Consider the following 21,119-nt stretch of genomic DNA (forward strand, 5'->3'; position numbering starts at 1 on the left):
CAACTTTGCAACATTGGGTCGAACAACTCGATTAGTCTGTTGCCTGGAGATAAAAACAAATTTGAATTCGACCAATCAATTTAAATTATATCCTGAAAAATAACCAATTTCCAATCAAGTTTGAATTGAGTATATTGATAATCTTAAAAGCCAATGTCACAATCTGATGCTCTGGGGCGTAAGAACGGGGGAAATTGAACAGTTGAGAAGAGAACTGCCAAGTCCTAGCATGTAACAGACTGCTTGAAAAAATATCTCTCTTAAAAGTACCTTTTCGATCAGTAACCTGTGACGCAGAAATTCCTAACAAGGAGAAGGCAGAATAAGATCCAAAGACAAGAACCTACAGCTGCCTGGTTTTGAGATAAGAAGTGTTGTTTTGTAAATCTTAATTGGGAGTTTTATTGGACTAGTATTATGGAAGGGAAGGTAACCTACTCACTGAATATGCACCCAGCCCCTCACTGTGTATGCACTCACTGCTCTCACTCATACGCACCCACCACCTTTCACACCGAACTCTGCCATTCCCGACACACTGACCATGTCAGTTTGTTCACCCTGACCCCATTTAGCTCTGATGTGGAGGTGCCAGTGTTGGACCGGGGTGGACAAAATCAGAAGTCACATGACACCAGGTTACAGTCCAACAGGTTCATCTGAAATCACAGGCTTTCGGAGCACTGCCCACTTCACCTGACTAAGGAGTAACGCTCTGAAAGCTTGTGATTTCAAATAAACCTGTTGGTCGATAACCTGGTGTCGTGTGACTTCTGATGATATCACATCAGATCAGGATTTGGAGATGCCGGTGTTGGACTGGGGTGTACAAAGTTAAAAATCACACAACACCAGGTTATAGTCCAACAGGTTTAATTGGAAGCACACTAGTTTTCGGAGCGTCGCTCCTTCATCAGCGATGCTCTGATAGCTAGTGTGCTTCCAATTGAACCTGTTGGACTATAACCTGATGTTGTGTGATTTTTAACTTTGTACATCAGATCAGGAGTTAGATCGGTGTCTTCCGTCTCTTGTCTATCATATCGGATGGTGGAGAGGGTCGTCTTGTGATCTCAATTTTAATTTTGGTTAAAGATTTGCCCAATCATAACTATCTAGCTGTCAGACCTTTTGCAGTTTTGGAATAAAATAATACTGTGCATTATCCAGACTGAAAACAGTAGGCACTGGTTTGCTGCATGAAGACAAGGTGAAACCCGATGAAGAAGCAGCGCTCCGAAAGCTTGTGATTTCAAATGAACCTGTTGAGACTAAAATCTAGTGTCCTGTGACTTCTGACCATTTAGCTCTATACGTTATCATGGATGTTTCCAGGTTACTGCAGGCATTTGGTGAAAATGAACTCGGTGTTTGCAATGATCTATGGGTGGCTATTAAATACAGCAATTTGTTCAGGGTCACTGGCAAACCCCATGTGTAATAAATCTTATTCACACCTTCCTCTTCATCCCAGGTCATTTACCATCACATTAACAGCACGCTTTATCCTCAATCAATGAATACTGTTCTCAATGAAATTATTATAATTCAGCTTTCAAACATTATACAGGGTTGCTACAATAAATAAAGTATTTAATCTGTCCCTTATTGGCAAAATTAGATGACTTCATATGTGACGAATGCAGCTTTTCATTACTAATTTCCCTAACCTCCTTCTCCGATCTCCTCTCAGTCTTATACATTCTTTCACACATTCCTTGCCGATTTAAACAGCTCAGGATTGTTTCTCACTGTCGTCAGCTTCCATTAACTCTCTGTGAGGTTATTAAACTCTTCTGATGTTCTGTTTGGGAGACTTTCCAGCTATTTCCCCCGTAAAAAACACAACCTTACACTTTGAAGGTTAAGTACACACATTAGCACCCCTCTGGGTTTCTGTCACATCGACTGACTGATTACCCGGACAGAGTCAGGCGAGAATCCGGAAATTATTGTTTGATGTTTGCCTTGTTAAAGTACAATGGACCCTGCTTCTTAAGGCCAATGAGAAAAACACAAGCTCTGAGGAAGGGTCACCGGATCCGAGAGGTTAACTCTGATCTCTCTCCACAGATGCTGCCAGACCTGCTGAGTTTTTCCAGCACCTTCTGTATTTGTTTCTGATTTACAGCATCCGCAGTTCTTCCGCTTTTTCGAAAACACAAGCTGTTCTTTTTCTCTTCATATTTGCTTGAGCCAATTCATAAACATGTATAAATAAAAACTTTCATTTGTACGCAGTTTCTCATAACTGCTGGGTGTCTCTTTTTTAATATTGACTAGTGAGATATGGGTGTTGCTGGCTGGGCCCAGCATTCATTGTTCATCCCTTGTTGCCCCTTGAGAAGGTGGTGTGGATTTGCCTTCTTAAACTGCATGCTTTAAGTCTCAAAGTGCTTTACAGTCAGTAATGCAGTCAAAATTATAATGTAGGAGTCACTGCAATAAACTTTGCACACAACAGTTAGCAAGGCAGTAATAACCAGACTATTTTAGTTTGTGATACTGACTGAGATGTAAATATTCACCCGGGCACCCTGGGTAATCCCCTTGTCTACTCTGAAATAGTGACAAGGATCCTTTATATTCACGATAGGAGACAGACAGATCCTTGGTTCCACACTTCCTTTCAGAAAGTGACACCAGTGAGGCACGCCCTCTCTCATCCACTTGAGCACTGGTCTTGAATTTTGTTTAAAGCCTGGAGTGGGATTTGATCCCAGAACTTCGTGGCTCAGAAACTGATTGAGATACCGCTGACACACTGGATTGATTGAAGCTACCAGATCAGAGAGCACACAAGAGCTTTGTGAATATGAGTCTGTAGTGATTGGAGAAAGTGAGGACTGCAGATGCTGGAGGTCAGAGCTGAAAATGTGTTGCTGGAAAAGCGCGGCAGGTCAGGCAGCATCCAGGGAACAGGAGAATCGACGTTTCGGGCATGAGCCCTTCTTCAGGAGCCATTCCTGAAGAAGGGCTCATGCCCGGAACATCGATTCTCCTGCTCCTTGGATGCTGCCTGACCTGCTGCGCTTTTCCAGCAACACATTTTCAGCTCTGTAGTGATTGGAATAAGGGACAGATGGGATCTCATTGAGTTCAAGATTGCTGCTTGGGGCTATTAACCTGGGCCATTCAGGGAGCCCTGGCTGACAGATATAAACAGGAGTCTCGCACTACCGCAGTTAGGCAGTAGTGTAGGGGTTGAAAAAAAACAGGAGTGTCAGAGGTTCTGTTCACTCTGAGAGCTAGCTCTGAGGAAGCCAGACCAGTGTCAAGTGCTATACATACATAAATAAAGGGTATATGGAGTTATTTCAGCTATGTAAAATCCTGGAACTCCATCCTTAATAGCACTGAGACTGCAACTATATCATGTGCATTGCAATAGTTTAAGAAGGCAGCTCACTATAAAAGAGAAAAAAATAAACAGGAGTCTCAGAGACTCTTGTTACTATAGGGACTGTCTCTGAGTTAGCTGGTCAGAGAGCATGTACTGAGCACGTGTAAATAAGGGGCGACTTGCTGACGGGATGCTGGCCTCCATGGAGTTATTTCTGAGTCCAAGATACAGGATGTCTTTTGTTGGTAAAATTTTGTGAACAAATAAAGCACACACAATGCTCTTGACTGTCCCCGGCAATATAGAGGAGACAATCTGCTGTAAAGGGCTGATGAAGCAGCTCAGAGATTGGACATTAACATAGGGATGCACAGTAAAGACATTGATATGAACCCTTCATGTTGGGAATGCAAGGATCTGGGTGGGAGGTGAGCTGTGAGGAGGATACGGAGATGTTTGAGTGGCATTTGAACAGGATAAATGAGTGGCTAAATGTATGCAATGTGCAGTACAATGTTGGTAAATGTTGGGTAGCAAAAAAAAGGCAGATTATTATTTGAATGACCATAAACTGGGAAACCTGTGCACCAGTCACAGCAAATAACTGTAAAGGGGCAGCAGGTACAAAATGTTTGTGATAGGATTCAAATAAAGGAGCAGAGACATTTTGCTGAGGAAGGATATTCTCTTGCTATAGAGGGGGTGGAGCAAAGGTTGATCCAATTGATTCCTGGGATGGGAGAGATTGAGTCATTAGGATTGTATTCACGGGAGTTTAGAAGAATTGGGGACGGGGGTGGGGGGGGGAGGTGGACCGCAATGGATAACCCATAAAACTGTAACATGAGTATTCAGGTTGGATCCAGGAAGGATGCTCCTGATGGTGAGGATAAGGGGTCGTAGTTTAAGGATAAGGAGTAAACCATTTAGGTCTGGGATGAGGAGGAACCTCTTTACCCGGAGTGTGGTCAGCCTGTTGTTTTTAGAATCCCAACAGTGTGGAAACAGTCCCTTCAGCCCAACAAGTCCATGACCCTCCAAAGAGTAACTCACCCAGGCCCATTCCCCTACCCGAAATTTTCTCCTCACTAATGCATCTAACCTACACATCCCTGGACACTATGGGGCAATTTAGCAAGGCTAATCCACCCTAACCTGCACATCTTTGGACTGTGGGAGGAAACTGAAGTACCCGGAGGAAACCCACAGGGAGACACAGGGAGAATGTGCAAACTCCACACAGACGGTCGCTACAGGGTGGAGTCAAACCCAGGTCCCTGGCATTGTGAGGCAGCAGTCCTAACCACTGAGCCACCGTGCCACCCACGATGTGTGCAATTCACTACCACAGAAAGTGGTTGAGGCCAAAAGATTACACGTTTTTAAGAAGGAGGTAAATATAGCTCTTGTGGCTAAATGGATTGAGATGGGGGGTGGGGGTGCAGGATTAGGATTCTGAGCTCGATCAGTCACAAGAATAATGAAAGGTGGAGCAGGCCTGTGAGGCAATATGGCCTACTCCTGACCCTCCCTTCTGTTTTTCCATGTTTCAAAATGAACAAAAAATATGAACAAGCCACCACCTACACGTCTGTTGTTCTGTTTTAAAAGGGCTAGATTTTGATGTGTCATGTGACCTCTATGGCGAGGCAGGACACAGTTTACGTAGTTAAATAAATCTCCCACAGTGCAACTGGGTCACATCCACAGCTCTACTTGACAGTGCTTGTGCATGAGACTGTGGCCTTTTCCTACAAATCTCTGTCTAATGATCCTGCTCCACAGTCACCTGATAAAGGAGCAGCACTCTAAAGTTAGTGCTTCCAAATAAACCTGTTGGACTATAACCTGGTGTTGTGTGATTTTTAACTAATAATGGCAACAGTGCATACCATCTCCAAGATGACAACACCTACCACCTAGAATGATAAATGTGGAGGATTTTGGGAACACCACCACCTACAAGTGCCCTTCCAAGCGACACACCACCCTGGCTTGAAAATATGTCACTGTTTCTCAAATGTCATTGGGTCAAACTCCTGGATCTCCTTCTGCCTGGCGCTCTGGTGTTTTGTTTTGGGGGGCGGGGTCTGTAACCCAAGAGACTGCAATGCTTCAACAACATAGCTCAGCACCACCACCTTCCCAAGGGTGATTAGGGGGTAGGCAGTAAATGCTGGCCCAGTCAGCAAGCCCCATATCTCATCAAATCAGAATAAAGTCTTCTTGTAGCCTTTTCCTAAGCTAACAATAAAGAGTCTGCAATATGTCTGTGAGCCAGCTAGGAGGCTGAATGTCTGTCAAGTTTGGTGCTTTATGGACTGTAATGAGGTAAACTAAGAACAAAATGTTTATAAAATCATGAGGAGTGAAAGGCAGATGCCTTATCCCTCAGGTGAGAGATTTCAAGACTAGGAGGCATATTTTTAAGGTCAGAGGAGAAAGATTGTAGAAAGGCATGAGGGAAGGATGTTGCCAGGGTTGGAGGATTTGAGCTACAGGGAGAGGCTGAACAGGCTGGGGCTGTTTTCCCTGGAGCGTCGGAGGCTGAGGGGTGGCCTTAAAGAGGTTTACAAAATTATGAGGGTAATGGATAGGATAAATAGACAATGTATTTTCCCTGGGGTCAGGGAGTCCAGAACTGGAGGGCACAGGTTTAGGGTGAGAGGGGAAAGATATAAAAGAGACCTAAGGGGCAACCTTTTCATACAGAGGGTAGCACGTGTATGGAATGAGCTGCCAGAGGATGTGGTAGAGGCTGGTACAATTGCAATATTTAAGAGGCATCTGGATGGGTATATGAATAGGAAAGGTTTGGAGGGATATGGTCCGGGTGCTGGCAGGTGGGACTAGATTGGGTTGGGATATCTGGTCGGCATGGACGGTTTGGACCAAAGGGTCTGTTTCCATGCTGTACATCCCTATGACAACTTTTTTTACACAGAGTGGTTCATGTGTGGAATGAACTCCCAGAGGAAGTCCTTGATGCAGGTATAGTTACAACGTTTAAAAGCCATTTGGATAAGCGCTCAAATAAGAAATATTTAGAGAGATATGGCCAAAGCACAGGCAGGTGGGACAGTTCAGTTTGGGATTATGTTCAGCATGACTTCTCGATCATCTGGATTTTAATATTTGGGAACTCTTAAGGATTAAAATGATTTTTAAAATGGACAAGTACTGACCTAAAATTGCTGCAGTGATCATCTAGCTATTGGTCCAGGCAAATCTAGGAAACCAATGGATAATCAATAATATTTTACGCACTGAAATTAATATCAAAAGAACACTGAAACTAGTCACTGAGCCTGGCATCCAAAAACTCTCATCTCCTATTTCAATTTGCACATTTCTGATACATGAAAGATAGCCAGCAGGTTATCTATCTGAGGGAAGACATTGGGGTCAGACTTGGAAATACACAAATTAACCATTTTTACAGCTACAGAAGAGAGAAATGGATTGGTGACAGCAAGGACTGGCAATCTGTCTCCTTCTGCCTCAATTTTCTTTTCACCGTCTCAAAAATAGCACCCTTTAAACATGCAATTAGGGGAAATAATTTACCACAAACTCAATAATCTACAAATTTAGCTATTGCTGAGGGTACCAGGCATTAATTTAGCAATTCAGGTCAAAATCCAACACCTCACAGACTCTAAGGACATTTAAGATTTTAGTATTAAAAATGTCTCTACCTGATAATTCTTTTCAAAACCTTGTACTTTTTCTAACTGTTGGAGAAAGCTCCTCTTTCTTTCACATGAGAAAGCCTCATATTCAGCTCCTCAATATTGACTGGTACCAAGTTTTAATTGAACTGTCACATAGCTGGGTGCTCAAAGAATTATTTGATGTGACAAACTGAGGGGAACTGAGAAAATAAGAAGCTGATTTACCCACTTTTGCCCGGGAATTTCAATTTAATTTGCCATGACATCAGCCAGAAGGACATGAACTAATGTAGACCTCTGGATGATGGCCAGTAACATTCCTGCTACATTAACACACCCCTCAAATCACACGCTTCCACAACTAGATAATATTTGGGCACTACCGCACTTTCAGGACAAACTTGATCTACAGGGAAAGGCTGAATAGGCTGAAGCTATTTTCCCCAGAGAGCCACAGGCTGAGGGGGTGACCTAATAAAGGTTTCTGAAATCATGAGGGGCATGGATATTGGTCAGTGCATTGAGTATAGGAGTTGGGAGATCATGTTGCAACTATACAGGATGTTGGTTAGACCACTTTGCAATACTGCGTGCAGTTTTGGTCTCCCCGCTATTGGAAGGATGTCGTGAAACTTGAAGGGTTCAGAAAAGATACACAAAAATGTTGCCAGGGTTGGAGGGTTTGAGCTACTGGGAGAGGCTGAATAGGCAGGAGCTGTAGTCCCTGGAGCATCGGAGGCTGAGGAGTGACCTTACAGAGGTTTATAAAATCATGAGGGGCATGGATAGGGTGAATAGTTAAGGTCTTTTCCCCAGGGGTAGGGGAGTCCAGAACTAGACGGCATAGATTCAAAGTCAGAAGGGAAACATTTAAAAGGGACCTAAGGGCAACTTTTTAATGCAGAGGATGGTGTGTGTATGGACTGAGCTGCCAGAGGAAGTGGTGGAGGCTGGTATAGTTACAACATTTAAAAGGCATTTGGATGTGTATATGAACAGGAAGAGTTTAGAGGGATATGGGCCAAATGCTGGCAAATGGGAATAGATTAATTTAGGATATCTGGACGGCATGGATGCATTGGACTGAAAGGTCTGTTTCTGTGCTGTACATCTCTATGACTCTATGTTAAGCTGGGTCCCTACGTCTTTGTGCCAATGCGTTCTTCCCATTGCTAACATTTAACCCGGAACGAAATTCAATAAAATAAGTTATCTGGTCATTTATCTCAGTGGTGTCCATGCTCCCAAAATAGTTGCTGTTTTCTTCAATTTAACAGAGACTACAGTTTCAACAATAACTGATTTGCCCGTAAGCATCCTGGCTGATCTTGAGGGTGGGACAGCCATTATAAAATATCGGCCCAATCTTTCCATGTTGCTGGTGCATAGAATACACACACATACGACCTTAATGCAAATCAGCACAGCAAGAAATACAGATGTTTCTGCTTCCTCTACTTCCTCCATTTTCTCCAATGACTGCATTTTTTTCCCCTGACATCTCCACTTGAAAGTGTTTTTTCACATATTTATCATTTTGCCAAGTTGGAGTCTAGACGGCACACATCCAGGAAATTCAACTGCTTTGAGTCCCATCTTGCTTTCACTCGATATCGAGGAACCTCAAATTCTCTGAATGCAGCAGAGAGTAAAGATCTCACCAGCATCTTCCGGAACTAAAGTAGAAGCTGTGTTGACTCATTGATTCTATGATGTTTCTATAATGAGATCAGACCATCGAATCCCTACAGTGTGGAAACTGGCTCCTGTGGCCCAACAAGTCCACACTGACCCTCCAAAGAGTAACCCACACAGACCCATTCCCCTTACCCTATATTTAGCCCCGACTTATGTACATCCCTGGACACTATGGGGCAAATTAGCATGGCCAATTCACCGTAACCTGCACATTTTTGGACTGTGGGAGGAAACAAGAGCACCCGGAGGAAACCCACACAGACACGGGGAGAATGCGCAAACTCCACACAGACAATCACCTCAGTTTCTGCCTGCGATCACTTGCAATTCATGGAACCTTCCAAACCAATGTTTTTGAAGGCTTTTGAGACCAAATTGCCTTATTAAACAGTATGTTTGCAATATCAATACCTCCTTCTATCACCCCAACCCATTTCTTCACTAGATCCACTATGAGAATTGTAGCGTGCAAATCTGATAACTGTGAGTTACAGCCTACTGATACACAGCAGGCGTAACAACTGACAAGAATAGCTGATTGCTATAAATCCATTGTCACTTTATGCCCTGACGTTAAATGACAGTGGGAATTAGGCAAACTAGAATTGAACAGCATGTCCAATATTGAATTGAATTGAATTAGTTTTACTGTCACATGTACTCACCATGAGTACAGTGAAAAGTTTATAAGTCACCACTTTACGGCGCCTCCTTCGGTACAAAGGTACCCAGATACAGATTCTCAAGTACAAATTCTTGGGAAAAATAAAGAAATATAAAAGTCCAAAATGTACAAAACCATAGGAATGAATCAGAACAATAAAGAGATAGCATGTTCAGAATAACATCCCTTCCACGATTGGATAATAAAGATCAAGAAATTTAAAGAAAAAGAGAATTTATGACGAAATCCATCTTAGGCCGTCTGGGCCCGAGAAGCTGACCCCCCCCCCCCAACCCGCTGGCACCAACAACACACGGAGTCACAGCCTGACGCTGAAACTGCCACATGGAGACCCAGACCAGTGCCAACGAAAATTGCTTCCGAAACTATCGACAGGAGACGCCTGAGGAAGCAGTCATAATTTCAAGATGGCGGCGGCGGCAGGGTAGGAAGTGTTCGGGCTCTGTGTCTATATGCTCCCGCTCACCTGGCTGGCTGCATTCTTCTTTGGTTTTTTTTTTGCCGTGTTTCTTGTTTTGTATCAAAGTTCACCTTTTCTTCTTTTCTGTGCCATGATGGAAGAAGGCGGCTGTGAGGGCCTGTTGCTATGGTGACAGTGCAGTGGATCCAATGTCAGTCCCTTGTGGCTGCGGCCTTTACCAAAGGCTCCATCCTTGGTGGATCGGTCCGTTCCTGCTGACGGAGGTTTCAGTGGGGGCTGCTACAGCGCCGGTGACACAATGGTACCCTTTCACTCCTTGGGGTTATGGCGGCTTTGGGCCGTGATGGCTACAGTGATGGCTTCAGCGCCAGTGATTCAGTGGGTCCAGTCTGTCCCTATTTGGCGCAGCGGTGAGGCAGTGGCTTTGGTGTCAGTTTTGGCCGTGGCAGCGTGGTATGTCTGGTTCAGAAATCCTCACTTTGGTGACGGTGTCCCATAGCCGCTCCAGAAACCCAGGAGCCGCGGGTGGTAGAGGATTTGAATGAATGATGAACTTTGTCCTAACTTTGTCTCAGTTATTTCTTTTGCTGATTTCTGCAGCTAAAATGACGCTGGACTGCAGCGACATATACAAATCTCACTGTATTTTCACCAATACAAGCAACAATAAATTGCTGTTCTACTCCAGGGCTACATTACGTCTTCATGGTGGACAGGTGGGTGAGGAATCTGTTCAAACCTGTGTGGGAGGGACATGTTAAACAGCTGGACCTCATTTATTTGGTCTTTGGTCAATTGCCCATTCAATACCAGTGGTAGTGCCACCGGTCTAAAGGGCGAGTGGACGAGCAGGAGGTGACTGCAGAGACATAAGGAACAGCCTCTAGCATTCACGGAAGTCATGTGGAGGGCATCAAAGAGTCATTCAGCATAGAAACAGGCCCTTTGGCCCACTACGTCTACGCCAACCAACAAACACAAACTACACTCATACCACTTACTTGCACTCAGTTCATAGTCTACAGTGTCCTGATATTTTAAGTGTTCATCTAAATGTTTCTTAAATGTTACGAGAGTACCTGCCTTCAACCCCTCTTGGGAAGCAGATTCCATAAATCTGCTGCCCTCAGATCACAGATCTCAGATCTCCTCTCAACCTCACACTCCTCATCTTAAACTCCTACTCTCTGACCTTAGGCATTTATGACATGGGGAAGAGATTCTCACAATCCATCTGTGCCTCTCACAATGTTGTACACCTCTGCTCCAGGGAAAACAAACCCAGCCGATCCTGTCTCTCCTCATAGTTGTGAATTCCCATCCCAGGCAACACCCTGGAGAATTTCCTCTGCACCCTCTCTAGTGCAATCACGTCCATCCAATAGTGTGGTGACCAGAATTTCGCACAGTATTCCAGCTGTGGCCTAGCCAATCTGTTGTGTTAAGTTGCAAAGAGACTTCCTTGCTCCAATATTCTAAGTCCTGGCTAATGAGGGAAAGCATCCTCTAAGCACCCTGTCTACCTGTGCTGATACCTCCAGGGGTATTAAGGCTTGAACACCAAGGGCTCTTTGTTCTTCTGTATTTCAATATTAGGATGTTCTTGTAAATAGCATTTAAAGGATGGTGGTGATGGGGGTGTGAGGGAGGACATTCAAACTCTTCCTGTTTGGTTAGAATAGCAAAATCTCATTTCACTCATTGAGCCTGCTCCACTGTTCAGTCCAATCAGGGCTGACCAAACACTTCAATGCCTTTTACCCACTCTGTCACCACAACCTTAGACTCATAGAATCCCTACAGGGTAGAAAAAGGACGTTCAGCCCATTGAGTCTGTGCTGACCCTCAAAAGAGCATCCCACCCGTAACCTTGCATTTCCCATGGCTAACTCATTTAGCCTACACAACCTTGTTCACTGCAGGGTAATTTCCAACGGTTAATCCACCAAGACTGCACATCCCTGGACACTACAGGGTCATTTCCCATGGTTAATCCACCTAACCTGCACAGCTTTGAACTGTGGGAGGAAACCAACGCAGACACAGGCAGAACATGCAAACTCGACATAGACAGTCATCTGAGGGTAAAATCGAAACCTCCTCCCTGGTGATGTGAGGCAGTATTGCTAACCACTGAGCCACCATGCCACCTATTATACCTTTGATAATCAGAGTTCTATCAACCTCTATTTCAAACCTATTCATAAGAATGAACTTGCATACTCTTCAGGGTTAGAGGATCTCATAGATTCACCAGCGTCTGAGTAAAGAAAATTCAGTCGGAAATGGCATCTGCCTTATTTTTGAATGGGGGGAGCATCTTACTGGCATCTACCCTATCTATCCCTTTTCTAAGGTTCAATGAGTTCTAACTTTTCAAAGCACTCAACAATACAGGCCAAGTCTCTCTTCTCGGGACAGTCCTCCATTGGAACAAGTCTGGTGAACCTTCACTGCACTCCCTCTGTGACAATAAAATCTTTCTTCAAACTGACGCAGTTCTCCAGGTGTGGTCTAACCAAGCCTCTGTACAACTGAAACAAGACTTCACTACTCCTGCAATAAAGGCCAACATTTCATTAGCCCTCCTAATAGTTTGCTGCACCTGCAGGTTAGCCTTCAGTGACTTATTGTCAAGGACCCTGAGGTCCCCTTTGCATATCTACACTTTCCAACCTTTCACCATTAAAGAAATTCTCTGCACACATCTGTTTCCCCTACCAAAGTGGATAACCTCATATTTGTCTGTGTTAAGTTCTATCTGCCGTGTCCAGACCATTCACAAAATCTCTCCAGATCCTCATAAAACCATGTTACACATTCCTGCCCAGCTCTGTCTACTAATTTGTAAATATTATGCTTGGTCCCATACCCAGATCATTGATATAAATTGTGAACTGCTGGGAATGTGAATACTGATGTGAATATAGATGTGAGTGCTTGTAGCACCTCAGTAGTCACAGCCTGGCAATGCAGGAATGACCCATTTATTCTCACTGTCTGCTTTCTGTCTGTTAGTTACTCTTTAATCCATGCCAGGACACAAACTCCAATCCATGAGGTTTAATTTTGCGAATCAAACACCCGTGGGGATCAGGGCAGGAAAATTTATCAAATGCCTTCTGAAAATCCACATATACTAAGTCCATTGGTTCCCCTTTATCAATTTTGTCAGCAACGTACTGAGAAAATTCAAACAAGCTTATCAAACATGACCTTTCATTTGCAAATCTATGTTGACTATACCCAAATGGATCACATTAATCTAAAAATTCACTTATCAGGTCCTTTGCGATAGCTTCTCATATTTTCCTCACGGCTGATGTAAAGTTGACAGGTCTACAGCTCCTTATTTTCTCTCTGATTCCCTTCTTAAATAGTGGGTGAACACTTTTTTCCAAACTTCAGGAATCATTCCAGAATCCAAAAGACTTTGGAAAATGTTCCCCATTGCACTATCTCTACAGCCACTGCCTTCAACACTCTGGGACATAGACTATAATGCTGTGGGCACTTATCCACCTTTAGCCCATTAAATTGTTCAGTACAATCTCTTAATAGTAATTTCCTTCAAACTCTTATCTTCCCATGTCATTTGGATATCTAATTCTGAGAGACTTCTACATGAAACAAAGTAATCATTTAGTTTCTCTGCCATTTCTCTATTCCCAGTTATAAATTCTCCTGACCTTTATTTCTCTGAGCCAAATATTTACAGTCATAGAGATGTGCAGCACAGAAACAGACCCTTCAGTCCAACTCGTCTGTGCCGACCAGATATCCTAAATTAATCTAGTCCCATTTGCCAGCACTTGGCCCATATCCCTCTAAACCCTTCCTATTCATATACCCACCCAGAAGTCTAATAAATGTAGTAATTGTACCAGCCTCCACCACTTCCTCTGGCAGTTCATTCCACACACGCAACACCCTCTGTATGAAAAAGTTGCCCCTTGGGTCCCTTTTAAATCTTTCCCCTCTCACCTTAACCTATGCCCTCAAGTTATGGACTTCCCTAGCCCGGGGAAAAGACTTTGGCTAGTCAGCCTATCAATGCCCCTCACAATTTTATAAACCTCTATAAGGTCACCCCTCAGCCTTCGCTCCAGGAAAAATAGCCCCAGCCAATTCAGCCTCTCCCTGTAGCTCATCCTTGGCAACATCGTTGCAAAGCTTTTCTGAAACGTTTCACATTTCACAACATCCTTCCTATAGCAGGGAGACCAGAACTGCACGCGGTATTCCAAAAATCGCCGAACCAATATTTTGTGCAGTCACAACTTGACCTTCCAACTCCTATATTCAATGCACTGTCCAATAAAGGCAAGCAAATGCCTTCTTCACTACCTTGTCTACTTGAGACTCAACTTTCAAGGAGCTATGAAACTGCATTCTAAGGTCTCTTTGTTCAGCAACACTCCCCAGGACCTTACCATTAAGTGTATAAGTCCTGCCCTGATTTACCTTTCCAAAATGCAGAGCCTCACGTTTATCTAAATTAACGCTACCTGCCACTCCTCGGCCCATTGGCACATCTGATCCATGTCCTTCATTCTACACTGACAGCTCACTGAAGTACTGAGGGAGTGCTGCATTCCTGGCAACGCTATCTTTCTTGAAGTCAAACCAAGGCACCGTCTATCCACATAGTGGTTGGTAGGGGTGGGCGAGGGTGCATTGAGGTGGAGTCAGGGGATGTAAAAGATCTCACATCAATACTTAAACAGCTCCAATACAGATGTCCGTTATTTATCTCTCAATCAACATCCCTACAAACTGAGGATCTCAATATTCTTTGCAGGAGTGAACCACACATAAATTGCCTGCCCTCTTTCCCCACATTACAACAGTGGCCAAATTTCAAATGTACTTTCTTGGCTGCAAGTTACTCAAGGGCTTCCTGAAGTTGTGATAGGTGATATATAAATTCAAATTTGTCCTTTCTTTACAAATACTTTCCCTCCGAGTTTCAAGTTAAAATGGAAGTTGGGTCCAACAATATCCTTGGAGTTGTCTTTGCATATTTAGGAAGTTTCTGCACTTGTTCACACTAGGTTAAAATTACAACCTGAAAAAAAATTGGTGCAGACTGTGAACAGAGTCTCGTGGGCTGGATTTAAACTGGATCATAAAATTGGCCCTTAATTGTCAAAACATGATACTTATAAGCTCTCAATTACTTTGTAAAACAAGCTTGCACGCTCGTTGTTTCCAATTTTTTGCCATCGAGACAGCTTGCTCCCAGATATCAATGTATTCCTCCACTGAGTGTTGACCAAGGGGTGTTAGCACAGCAGGTCATCCTACCCAGGCTTGACTTGAATGACATCTAAACCATTCAACATCCTTTCCTATTGGTTTTGAATTTGGAAATTGGATGGAGGGAGGTCAGACCAGCCGTCCTGCTGCTGCCTTTGTACCATACGTTGACATTACTCCACACTTTCCTCCCTCCCATCCCGAGTTACTCTGTCTGGAATTGTTACTGTGAGTAACACATGTTCACAATAACTACTCACTATCTTCGGTGCTCGAAGGAACATTCACGCTCCAAAGATGTTACACTACTCCAGAAACACATTCAAGATCAGTGTGATTACATTTCAGATATAAAATCGCCAAGGGAGGCTTAACAAAATGAACAAAGTACTTTCAATCTTGATTGTTCAGAAATCCTTGGTTAATGTAAGACGGACACTGAACCAATCATTGGAAATTAAAATACAACCTTCCAGGTTCCTTTCTTTTTGAACTGTTGTACTCAACATCAGTTTGAAATTAAACGGCACAGACTTTTCTCCACTGCTGTAATAAAAGTGCTTCCTTTATCCTGCTGGTGTGTTTTTACTGTCTCGGTTAATCAATGCTGACTTGAGCCATTCCTGACAGATAGCGTAATTCGATTACTAGAGCAGAGAAGGGGTAGGCGGGGTGTAGAGGAGAAGGAACTGGAGGCAACCAGCACTACACCTAACTTCTCTTTGAGATAAAGCTTCACGTCATGAAACCAGTGCAAATCCATTCAGAATTGATGCTTTTGCTGCACCACTAAATAAACACATACGACTGACAGCTATGAGATACTGGAGATTGACTTATTTTATAAACATTGAATTAGAGACCAGATTGCTGTAACCCACAGGCCTCAGTAACACTTAAAATACAGGCTGTTTCCTTGAATGTTTGCAGAGTTAGACAGCCTGCCCTCATGTTCAGTTCCAACGCTCGACATACATGCATTGACAATGATACTGAAGTTACGGCAAGTGATCGTCAGTGAGCGAAGGTTCCGATCGTACTAATTTTGTTTTTGATTTTACCCACCCTGACATGATGAAAAACGTGCTGGCAACTCTCTGATGCTTTTGGCCATACAGAGATGAACTTGACATCTTAAGAGGTGTTGCCTTTCAACGAAAGTAAGTGCTAATGCCCTAACCTCTCTACCATACTGTCAGGACTACAGGGGAATCGACATTTCAGGCCTGTTGAAGGGCTTATGCCCGAAACGTTGACTGACCTGCTCCTTGGATGCTGCCTGACCTGCTGTGCTTTTCCAGCGCCACACTCTTCCACTCTGATCTCCAGCATCTGCTGCCCTGTCAGAACTACACAAAGGACATTTCGGCTCGAGCAGATGAGCTGATGGGACACGTGATACAGTCTATTGGCCAGGGAATGTTGGTGTGCAAACAGTTAACGCAACTCCACACTCACTTGACCCATGTCACTCAGATGTGACGTAGCGAGGTGGCACTGGTAGGCGTCAATTCTGTCTCAGTGCTCATAGTAATCACAGGTGGGTCTGCTGTTTGGTATTTTTTAAAATTTTACTATGAAATGTCATTTAATCCTTTACCCCAAAAATTCCAAAATCCAAAAGACAGCTGGTCTCGAGGGTTTTGGATAAAGGATTGTCATCCTGTACATGCAGATTGGCAAGCCCTCCTGGCCTGTCAGATAGGTGCACAGTGTGGACCATGATGCAATTGGCTGGCAGGAACATGGCTGACAACTTTGCTGTTCAAGTCTTCCAATTCTGCTCATCCCAATTTTGTGGCCCGCATATCTTAAAACCTGTGTCACACTGGACAGCACTAGCATAAAGTTTTATTTTTACAGTCCACTTTCTAAGTGTACAGTGTCCTGCAAAAATTCACCTCAAACTATGCTGCTCCATTACCTAACCCACAACAAGCCCCCTTCACCCATCATCTCTAAACTCGCTGATCTACATTGACTCCCATCACACAACACTATGGATTTAAAATTCTCCATGAATCCACCCTTCTCAATGTCTCTCATCTCCTTCAGTTTGACAATCAGCAGAGATCTCTGCGTTCCTCCAATTCTGACCACTTGCTCCCTTGCGCCTTGCTGGGGTTTGGTGGTCGGTTAGCTTTGACCGGATGGCCGGTTTGTGATGCAAAATGATGTCAACACTGCGGGTTCGATTCCTGAATTAGCTGAGGTTACCACGAAGGACTCTCCTTTTCAGCCTCCCCTCACTTGAAGCATGATGACCCTCAGGTTAAACAACCACCAGTCATCTCTCTCTCTAATGAGAGAGCAGCCCATTGGTCTGATAAGACTATGGCAACTCTACTTTTGCCTTCCATTACACCATTCATTCATGGAATGAGGGCATCGCTGGCTGGGCCAGTACTTGTTGCCCATCCCTAATTGCCCAGAAGGCAGTTAAGTGCCAACCACATTGCTGTGGGTCTGGAGTCACATGTAGGCCAGACCAGGTAAGGATGACAGTTTCCTTCTCTAAAGCGCATCAGGTTTTGTCGATAGGTTTCGTCGACAATCGATTCATAGTCATCATTAGACTCTTAATTTAAATTCCAACATTGGTTGTAGTAGGATTCAAACCCAGGCTCCTGGAACATCCCTGGATTAACAGTCCAGCGATAACAGCACTAGACCATCACCTCACCTTTAGATGCCTGCACTCTAAGCTTTGGAAGATCTCCCTCTGCCTCCCTCACATTCTTCAAGCTGCTCCTTCTTTGACAATGGTTTTGAGGTAATTTGTCCCAATGTCTTTTAATGTGACTTGGTGGACCGTTTGTTTGGTAACTGAAGCATCTCAGGATGTCTCTGATGTTCACAGCTCCACAAGTGGAGGCTGCTGTTGTTATGGGTTTGTTTTTCTTTTGTTTTCTGACTAAGTGGGTGGTGGGCAGGAATGCCATCTGGAACAGCTGAGGCTCCCCCAGCAACCTGACCACATCGCCGGATACAACTCTGCGTGAGCAGGCGGGCTGACAAATCTGGCTCTAAGTTTGAAAAGAGACGGACTATATTTGCTATGTAAGAGCTTCTTCATGTGGTTCCTGGAAATGCTTAACTCATGACAGCCTTGATCGCACCACCCTCTTCCCTACCCTGTTTTGCACACACCCAATTCCTTTCATAATGCAAAGTTTTAGTGACTGGCAGGTCCATATTAACGCATGTAATCAGTGCTTTCATTCTAATTTCTATGGAGACTACGGGGATGCAATTGTCATGGTGATGTTACAAGTGACATCGAGTGCTGGTACCAACTTAATCCAGAGGCCAGCAATGATACTCTGACTAAATGAGATCAAATCACAGCAACTAGAGGGATTTAAATTCAAATAATTAAGAAATCAGAATAAATTGTTACTTATCGATAACGATGTTGAAACTACATAAAATGCATCTAGTTTATCCTTCAGGAAGAGGAAATATGTCATCTTTATCTGGTCTAGCCTACCCTACATGTGACGTCAGATCCCCAGTAATGTGTTTGATTCTGAACTGCTCTCTGAAATGCCATAGCAGTGTTCAGTTGTGGTAATGCAGGTTTGCAACACATTGTTATTATTCTTTGGATTTCAAAATGGAGGAAGAACAGATTTTGGTTTTCAGTCTGTGAACATCTTTTTATCAACTTAAGGACAGAACCTCGTTTTGAGCAGTGAACTAAAGAGGGTTTTTACAAGAAAGCATTTGACATAAGTGACTTGATCAGCTATCTGGGGAGTTAATTGCGGAATGTTTGCGAAGTTGAGTTTTTATGTTCAAGGGACAGAAGATCAGGGACCTCTAGTTTAGCAGCAAAGTCATTCTAGTAGAAGGTGAGCTATTAATTAAACAGTAAAGAGTGAGATTTCACTGGGATTGACTGACTGCAAAGGATATTGCTGGGAGAAGTTTTTTTTGTTTACGTTAAGACCTTGGCAGCCTTGTGTGAATATGTTGATTGACTGACAACTACGGTAACAAAACTGAAGAGAATAAAATTTATGGTCTACCAAGCCAGATTTCATTTATGATCTAAATTGCCCAATGTTGCTGTCAGCTGCAGTCAAACCTGTTGCACCAAACCACTATCAAAACGTAACACGTGGACTGCAGCGGTTCAAGGAAGTGGCTCCCCACCACTTCTCTCGAGGGGGATTAATGATAAGCAATAAATGCTGACCTTGCCTACAATTCTCACATCCCAAGAATGAGTACAGATAAAAGCAACAGGGGGAGGCGATGGCCCAGTGGTGTTATCATTAGGCTATTAGTCCGTAAATTCTGCTAATGTTCTGAGTGCAGCACGGTGGCACAGTGGTCAGTACTACTGCCTCACAGCACCAGAGACTTGGGTTCAATTCCCGCCTCAGGTGACTGACTGTGTGGAGTTTGCACATTCTCCCCGTGTCTGCATGGGTTTCCTCCGGCTGCTCCGGTTTCCTCCCACAGTCCAAAGATGTATAGGTTAGGTGAATTGGCCATGCTAAATTCCCTGTAGTGTTAGGTGAAGGGGTAAATGTATGATTTGGAGATGCTGGTGTTGGACGGGGGTGTACAAAGTTAAAAATCACACAACACCAGGTTATAGTCCAACAGGTTTAATTGGAAGCACACTAGCTTTCGGAGCGACGCTTCATCACCTGATGAAGGAGCGTCGCTCCGAAAGATAGTGTGCTTCCAATTAAACCAGTTGGATTATAACCTGGTGTTGTGTGATTTTTAACTGGGTAAATGTATGGGTGGGTTGCGCTTCGGCGGGTCGGTGTGGACTTATTGGGCCGAAGGGCCTGTTTCCACACTGTAAGTAATCTAGGCCTCGGTTCAAATGCTGCCATGGCAGATGCTGGAATTTTGACTTCAGCAAAAAAAAATCAGGAATTAAGAATCTATCATGAAGCCATTGCCAATTATCGGAAAATCCTAAGTCACTCACTAGTGCCCTTCAGGGAAGGAAATCTGCCATCCTTACCTGGTCTGGCCTGTGTTTCACTCGCAGACCCACAGCAATGTGGGTGGCATAGTGGCTCAGTGGTTAGCACTGCTGCCTCACAGCACCAGGTCCCAGGTTTGATTCTAGCCTCGGGTGACTGTCTGTGTGGAGTTTGCACATTCTCCCCGTGTCTGCGGGGTTTCCTCCGGGTGCTCTGGTTTCCTCCCACAGTGCAAATATGTGCAGGTCAGGTGAATTGGCCATGCTAAATTGCCCCTAGTCTTAGGTGCATTAGTGAGAGCGAACTGGGACTGGGTGGTTTACTCTTCGGAGGGTCGGTGTGGACTTGTTGGGCCAAAGGGCCTGTTTCCACACTGTAGGGAATCTAAATGTGTTTGACTTTCAATTGCCCTCTGAAAGAGTTTATTAATCGTTACACGATTCCTGCTGTGAGGGCATTCTGGGTTTACCTACAGCACGTGGAGTGCAGGGGTTCAAGAAGGCAGCCCACCCCCACATTCTCAAGGGCTATCTCGGGATGAGCAATCAATGCTGGGCCCAGCCTACATCCCCTGATTGAAGGGTTTTAAAAAAAATTCATTCAGAGCCACATCAAACTTTAATCAGCCACTGAAACTATAATCAATCAGGCATAGCAAAACCAGCCTTTGCTTCAAACAGCTAGATAATTGTCAGAACAAGCCAAACTCATCAAACATATTGTCTCAATAGCAGTTCATAGTTCAATCATAAAATGACTTCACTCAAGTCTGCTCAACCCATTTTCACATTTCCGTTTGGAAATACTGATTCCAATTCTGAGCCTTCAGATGAAAAAAATCAGTGCGTGCTTCTGATCTGATGGAATTGACTCAACTCAATGTTAGGGGAAGACTGTTTCTTTCTCTGGTGAAGCTTTGTTCAGATCCATTGTGATCACTCCATGTGCTTCCCTACAGTAACTAGTGGCAGCTCATCCTGTATTCAGAGGATGTAGTCACCTCTGCATCATAACAGACCATCCATCGGAATACCCTGAACCACAATGACTCTTCATGTTGTCCTTATTTGGCAGTATGCATGAGTCG

General features: G+C 43.9%; 1 protein-coding gene across 2 annotated transcripts in view; it reads right to left on the reverse strand.

Annotated features, from left to right (window-relative positions):
• LOC122556810 (slit homolog 3 protein-like) overlaps nt 1–21,119 on the reverse strand; it is a 685,608-nt gene that overhangs the window by 168,804 nt on the left and 495,685 nt on the right. The gene's annotated exons all lie outside the window — the stretch shown is intronic.

Source organism: Chiloscyllium plagiosum, unplaced genomic scaffold (genome assembly GCF_037043375.1).
Source record: "Chiloscyllium plagiosum isolate Xiang-an unplaced genomic scaffold, Cpla_swu_hap1 HiC_scaffold_16, whole genome shotgun sequence".
NCBI classification, from domain to species: Eukaryota; Metazoa; Chordata; class Chondrichthyes; order Orectolobiformes; family Hemiscylliidae; genus Chiloscyllium; species Chiloscyllium plagiosum.